This window comes from Drosophila ananassae, assembly GCF_017639315.1.
Source record: "Drosophila ananassae strain 14024-0371.13 chromosome Y unlocalized genomic scaffold, ASM1763931v2 tig00000120, whole genome shotgun sequence".
NCBI lineage: Eukaryota > Metazoa > Arthropoda > Insecta > Diptera > Drosophilidae > Drosophila > Drosophila ananassae.
The window spans coordinates 8,828-16,379 of NW_025319074.1; the positions used below are offsets into that span (position 1 = coordinate 8,828).

The 7,552-nt window shown below is 41.1% G+C and overlaps 1 long non-coding RNA gene across 1 annotated transcript; it reads left to right on the top strand.

Annotated features, from left to right (window-relative positions):
* Positions 1-616: 616 nt before the first annotated feature.
* On the top strand, positions 617-1,361 carry LOC123258232. Its single transcript, XR_006507998.1, has 3 exons — positions 617-780; positions 844-974; positions 1,028-1,361. It is a non-coding gene; the product is annotated as an uncharacterized LOC123258232 (long non-coding RNA).
* The last annotated feature ends 6,191 nt before the right edge of the window (positions 1,362-7,552 follow it).

Below are 7,552 nucleotides of genomic sequence, written 5' to 3' on the forward strand. Positions count from 1 at the left end.
TCTGTCATGTCTGCCATGTCTGTCATGTCTGTCATGTCTGTCATGTCTGTCATGTCTGTCATGTCTGTCATGTCTGTCATGTCTGTCATGTCTGTCATGTCTGTCATGTCTGTCATGTCTGTCATGTCTGTCATGTCTGTCATGTCTGTCATGTCTGTCATGTCTGTCATGTCTGTCATGTCTGTCATGTCTGTCATGTCTGTCATGTCTGTCATGTCTGTCATGTCTGTCATGTCTGTCATGTCTGTCATGTCTTTCATGTCTGTCATGTCTGTCATGTCTGTCATGTCTGTCATGTCTGTCATGTCTGTCATGTCTGTCTCCAATCTCCGATTTTGTATTTTTGTTTTCTATGATTTTTTCCCAAACATTTTCCTATGGAAGATATTTTTTCTTGGTAAATAGATAAAATTTTAGATCTACGGAAAAACTCAAAATAATTTTATAGAAATTAATATTAGGAGATTTTAATCTCAAATGATCAAAAAGTCATGGCATCCATTTATTGGCAACCTGAAAAAGGTCCATACATTTATTAGCTTTGTAAAAATTTTATAAAATTGTATCATAACAGATAAAAACATTTTTAATTCGTAATTTTTTTTTATTTTAAAGTTGCTCATGAGCACATTTTCATGGATTTGGCTGACACTTCTGAAGCGAATGCATTAGCCGAACTGGAACGCATCTTAGATAAAATGTCGGAAGCTCTTGGTGTTATGAAACGTGCGGAAAAATTGGAATCAAGTATACGATTTCTAAACTCACAGTACCGAGATGGTAAGATGCAGATGAATTTCATTTTTTTTACAGTTACAGTTTTTTTTTTTTTATGAACTTAAGGTATTCGCACTACCGCACGGTCATTGAGTTGGGACTTACGTAAGTCCTGCAAGTTAAAAGTTTGTGAAGATTTTTATTACAATCTGAAACCACTCAGCTTAGGAAAATCTAAATGCTTACATATTGATATGGTAAAATATACAACAAAATAATCCTTTATATTAATTTTTACACGAGATTTTAGGTCCCTGATACATCATTTTATGTTGAAGCGATGAAGGAAATTGTACAGGGAAAATATAATGAAATTCCTAAAAATGGATTAGCACGACTTCGGACGGTTGATCAATTAATAAAGGAACAAATGGAAAAAATTATTCCAGTATTTGAACGAGATCTCAGGAAGGGTCATGACATAATGATGGAACAAGCCACAAACATAAGAAATATTATTGATGCCGTCATAAGTGATATTCACTTAAACACATTGCATTCTGCCAAGACTTACGATGATGTTTACGAAAGGTTCGGCCCAGACCGTAGAGTTTTCAGCAGTTTAGTCCTTGTGTTACTTTTTCTTGTAAGTAAATTGAATATTATTTTCTGATTATGTTTTTTGGAAGTTTCTTATGGCGCCATATGAGTTTGGCGGTTAAACGGCTCCCCGTCTTCTTCTCCTTCGTAGAGTGAGAGGATATAACCATTTGTTCTCACTCTCTCTCTGTCTATTATTCTATCTTATTTGAAGAATTGCGACAGTTGAGTCTGAAATTGTAATTCATATCTTCAGTTTTCATTGTCAATTTCAATTTTTCAAGATTCAATTGTCAGTTTCAATTTCAATTTTCTAATTCAATTTTGAATTTTTCATTGCAATTTTCACTTTCAATTTTCAAATTTTAATTTCAATTATAATTTTCAACTTTCAATTTTAAATTTTCAATTTTAATTTTCAATATAAAGTTTCATTTCAATTTTCAAATTCAATTTTCACTTTGAATTTTAAATGTTAATTTTCAAATTCAATTAAAAAAAAAAAAACGAATTATGAAATGGTTAACTGAGATTAGTTTATCTCGTCGCGAAAAACCAAATGACAAAAAAGCTGGCTGTACAAATTAATTAATGCAACTACGGAAAATACGTGCACTCGGTTCAACTTTATAAATTCGATTTTTATTTTTACTAAAAGAACTTAAGCCTAGCTTATCTATTGCGGCGAAGCGGGGCGAATTCACGAGAGAGCTCAAGTGAGCTTTTCTTGCGCTCCCGCTCCGCCCTCTGCTAATTTATACTAGACTTCAATACAATTCAAAACTTCTACAAAATCTTTTACGTTAATTCTACACCGGCCCCGTTGAAGGCCTCTATCAGGCTTCAACCACTGGCAACCTCGACAGCTTGTGGACTGCTCTCCTGAAGACCGCTCCTGCACTAGTCCTGACGTCGGCGACCCTGACCCTTCCGACCGCGCCGGCGTGAATCCCGACGACCCTGGCGGTGATCCACTGTTGGGTTGGGGATCCACTGGTTGTCCTCGGCGACCAGGACCAGATCGCCCTTCCTGGCGTCCTCCTGCTCCCGCTGCCACTTCGACCGCGCCTGTAGGCCCAAGACGTACCCGCGGGACCATCGCTGCCAAAACGTTTGCTTGATTGACGAGGCAAGCCGTCATCGCCGCAAGCACGTTAGACCCTGCTGGTCCGGGGTCCGCGGTGCTGGTGGGGCGAAGAGCGGCCCGCCTGTCAATAGGTGCCCGGGAGTCAACGCCTCGCCGTCGCTTGGGTCCTGACTGAGGGCGTCCAGGGGCCTCGAGTTCAGGACGGCCTCGACTCCAACGAGGACGGTCTGCGGTCTGCTCGCGCTGCCCACCGCTCGTAGGAGTAGGTGCTTTGTAGACTTCACACCATCCTCCCATAGTCCGCCCATGTGCGGAGCCCGCGGCGGTATGAATGCAAATACGCATCCTTTTCTTGATGCGTATTGCCACAGCTAGTCCGCTTCGGTTTCAATTTGGTGCCGCAGTGTCGCGAAGTATACGATCTGCGGACATCCTCGGCGCCCAACGAACCTTTGAAATGCCAATAAAAAGGAATCAGTTGACAAATCGGAAACTACTTCTAAATGCACTGCCTTGAACGCAAAATAAACAAAAAGGGTTGAGTCATCAGGTTAGGCTTGCATTTAAAACAGCGTATGCATGACCGCAGTATCTGACTGCAGACTTCCTGCGCGTTTACTATCCAAACGCTCTGTCGCAAGAGACTCACCAGTGCTCGTGGACCCACATGAAAATTCGACTCGTGCAAGTATCGGACGTAGCTCTGAACAAATTGAGAGCGCTTCGTCAACAATACTGGAAACTTGGCATCGTACGAAATAGGAGCATTAGCTAGTCGCCCTATAATTTCCTCTTGATACTCGTGCTCTTGGACTATCTGGACAATTTTATTGTCGCTGTTGTTGCCGCCGCCGCTCTTCTGCCGTCGCTGCTCTCTCGTCGTCTTCAGCGGTCGCTGCTCTCTCGTCGTCGCTGCTCCCTCGTCGTCGCTGCACCTTTTGCTGCTTCCTTCATTGATCTTGTCGCTGCTTCTTCTTTTGCGGATGCCGCGGACCTTCGGTATCCTTGGCTCCCTGGGAATCCCCTTTCGCTGTGGCCGGCACCTAATCCGTGTTAGCAGAACGATAGGCTCACCTTCCAGGCATACGCCGGGTAGGATGCGCTTCTTGGTGCCTGGCGGCCGGATCAGGGCACGAAGGGCCTACCTACCCCGCAGGACACGCCCCCTTATGCGTTCGACACTCGCCTCCATTCTTCTTATAACAATCCATTCAAGTTTATTATTTTACAGTATGCAAATTCCCCATTTTATTTGCTTTAATTTTGGCTTTTGTTTCCTAAATTTAATTTCATAATCTGAAAGCGTGTGGTTAAACATATCTATAAGTGATTTAGCAAAAAGATCCACAATGTGCGAACCAGCGATTTCTCTCGATCCACATCTGAGCTCCTATCAAGCCGCGACAAAGATCTTCCGGCAGGAGATCTTAACATTCTTTCTTCCCCGAGGTCTGAAGTATGCACAGCCCGACAAGCCTTCTTAATACCACATATCTATCTCGCACTGGAAGAAGTAACCAACCAAAACTTGAGGTTCAAGCATATTTATATACGGACATGAAGAATATGATCATTCAAGGGATCGGCAAGCCAATGTGGCCAAATATGTTTACAATTACGCTCCACCGGCATTGCCCTGGACCCGTACCGCAATGAGTACACCCTCAGTTGCCATCACTCATTTAATGAAGCCACCGTCTGCCACGTTACAAGTGCAGATCACCCAGGGTGAACCGGAAGGCCACACTGCCACCCCATGTGACACAACCTCAGGGAGGGGGAATACATAAGGGCTGCAGACATTAGCAGATGGCATTATTAGACCATGGCTCCTCGCGCTGGAGAACTATCCCTTTCCACAAAAGCTACCACTAGGAGCTACCACTTCATCATTAAACAGACAATGCTAAACAAAGTTATATTTAAAAACATTCTAATATTCTTTATTTTGCGAGGGTAGGGTTTGAGAGGCTTGAGTAAAAGCCCGCCTTAGAACATAACCCTTGATGCTGTTTTAATCTCGACCAGGGACTAGATCCATAATTCTCGCCCACGGCCACTTCATAGGGGGAAGGTGCTGCTGAAAAAGGCTTGAATACTCCTTCTTTCATCGGGCTCAGAAAGGAAAGATACAAGAAAGACACTCGCTACCAGTTGGTCCATACGGTTGAAATTCAGTTTTGTGACATCAGGTTCGTTGAAACTGACTGACGGACCACCAGTCAAAAAATGGGCTGCATTAGGACATCAAAATCTGCAAAATCTTCTGAATGAGGCAACAAATTAGGGCAGGAGGGCCCCTGGAGCAAATCGGAAACGACTCTTCTTGAGTTGAGTAAAAGACCCCCGTGGGTAAGTCTGACTTTCAAGCAGGAAAGTTTCCAAAGAGTAGAAATCGAGGAGCAAGGGGGAAAAGGATCAAGGATCCGCGGCGGAACGGAAGTCCAAGGGTAACACGAGTCGGTTTGGGTTATTCCAGGACACGACAGATACCCTGGTGTCAAAGCAATAGCGACGAATCGGCCTGGCGTACGCCTTGTAAAGCGAGGGGTAGCCAGCTCGGGATCTCAAGCTCATCAGTGAAACCAAGCAGGGACACCGTGGAAAAGTCAACAGAATCCTGAACCAGGCGCTGGGGCGTATGCACAGCGTATCACCTGGAGCGGAGCGTATGCACGCAGGTGTTTGGAGGCGAGTGGCGAACGCAACCGGGGGCGTGTCCTGCGGGGTAGGTAGGCCCTTCGTACCCTGATCCGGCCGCCAGGCACCGAGAAGCGCATCCTGTCCGGCGTATGCCTGGAAGGTGACCCTATCGGTCTGCTAACTCGGATTAGGTGCCGAACGTCCACGGCACCCGCAAAGGAGAAGCATCGACAGGATGGGGAATGCAATTGCATATCATATTACGTATGCACTTAAAATGTGTTTTTGGGCACTTGGCACGCTGACGCGGTTGTGTAATAAAACCGCGACATGTGTGCATATACCACATCTCCCTCATTTTGAAAAATAATGCAATGTCATGGAGTTATTTTAATTCTTAATATCTATAAATTTTAAAAAATAATATATTTTTTTTTATGTGCTACTTCTAATCTGTATTTACTTTCTTTAGCATAATCATGTATATTATATATTGTTTCTGTGCTATCTATGGTATTAAATTGTATTGGTAAATTACTTGTTTTACCAAATACTAGCTCATATGGACAATAATTATGTGCCATAGAGGGGGTCGTGCTGAATAGACGTCTGCATGAGTGGCAAAAAACACACATTCAAATGCACAATGCTAAAAATGAGTTGAGTGAATTTGAGAGCAAGCGTACATGATGTGAGAGGGTTGGCTCTCTTACGCTTACTCATTTGCCCAAATAACAGGTAGAAGGAAACGAATTGAGTGAATTGATAACGTTGAAAACAGAGACGTTTCATTTGAATGATTCGAGTTGCAAAAGTAAATAAAAGGAAATAAAAACAAATTAAATGCAGTGATTTTTTCTTCGAGTCCGAAAAGGCATTATATTTATGGTTTTTTATTTTATTTATTTCTAAATTAACGATAACTTATAACTAATTTAAATTGGAGTGCAAAAAAAAATTTTTTTTTTAAATTTTCTGAGTTAGTGGCTATTTGACAACGCTTCTATTAAATTTCTTGCGTTTGAAAATGTCCGTTCCGAAGCCGCGCTGCTCGCTGGGATGCAAAATATTTTGCAGCTTGTTTTGTGCTATTGCGGAAAAAATACATACATACAAGCTCGTCGGCTTCTTTTATAAATTGATTGTCCATATTTGTGTCTTTTTGCTGCAGCTCTCAGAAAGGGAATGTGCCCAAATCATAAGAAACAACTAAAATGATTCGGGTATACAAGACATTGCCAAATCTGTCATTTCACTTATCGTTTCGTTCATTCTCTCTCTAATTTCAAATTAAGAGAGGAACACAGGCTTGCACTCATACAATGTCATTTTATTTCCATCATTCCACTCACTCCATTCTATTCGATTCGAATGTACTCATTTAGACGTATGTTATGAATGTAATCATGCAAACGTCTAGTGCTGAAAGAAAAGACAAAATATTGAATCCATTCGTCCCAATCAGTTTTATCAACCGATATATATGATCGTATGTATTAATTAAACGTTCTATGACTTCTCTCTATTGTTCCAACTGTCTGGTGGTAGTGCGCTGTAGACGTAACATTTTCAATATTTAAATACTTGCACGAATTGTCAATAATTGAATTCTTGTATTCTGTTCCCATGTCCGTAATGAACGTCGTCATTGGACCGTACTTCAGAATAAAGTGGACCATTAGTGTCCACTATCACTCTGTCGAAAACATTTATGGGTGTCTCTGTTTTTGTTAATGGGGTCTTATTATGTTTAGATACTTTAGCTTTCTGGCAATTCTGACATTTTCGTATTTCGTAGTCTGTGATATCACGAGTCATATTTTTCCAAAAATAATATCTTTTAATTTTTACTGAAGTTTTTGAAATACCAGTATGACCTCCTTGTATGGAATTTAGACAGAATAGCTTCTTTATCCTTTTGTTTTTTTATAATGGTCACCGGGTTGAGTAGCGCTACTCTTAATGTTTTCAATATTTTATTGCCCATAAATTTGAAATTATCTATTGAAGTACATTCAAAGATATTTTCCCACGGTGCCACTTTGAGTTGGCTTATTTTATTTATACCGGCTTGCAGTTCAAGCCTTTGGAAAAATTAACCTAAGTCTAAGCTGAATCTAAGATTGCGTAGGCAATTCTTTTACTTTATTTTCCGCGCGGATTTTCTGTCTATTCAGATATCTTGTAGTAACTTTATTGATATTTCTAGTTATATTTTGTAGTGGTCAGGTGGTTGAGAGACCCTGCAATGATGTTAAATTGGCGCGAAAAACTGGTAAACTTTGAGTGCTTGCTGCTTTGTGTGAAAAAAAGTTTGAAAAATGTGGAAATGGAAATTCCTTGGGAAGGTAATTATTAATGCAAATTAGCTTAAACATTTGTTATTATATGTCTTGTTGTCCAACTGCGAACTGTTTTATATGTGTATCTTTATAGATTTGAACTAACAATTGTGTTTGTGTATTGTGGAGTACAACTTATTAATGGAACAGACTTGCAAAAGAG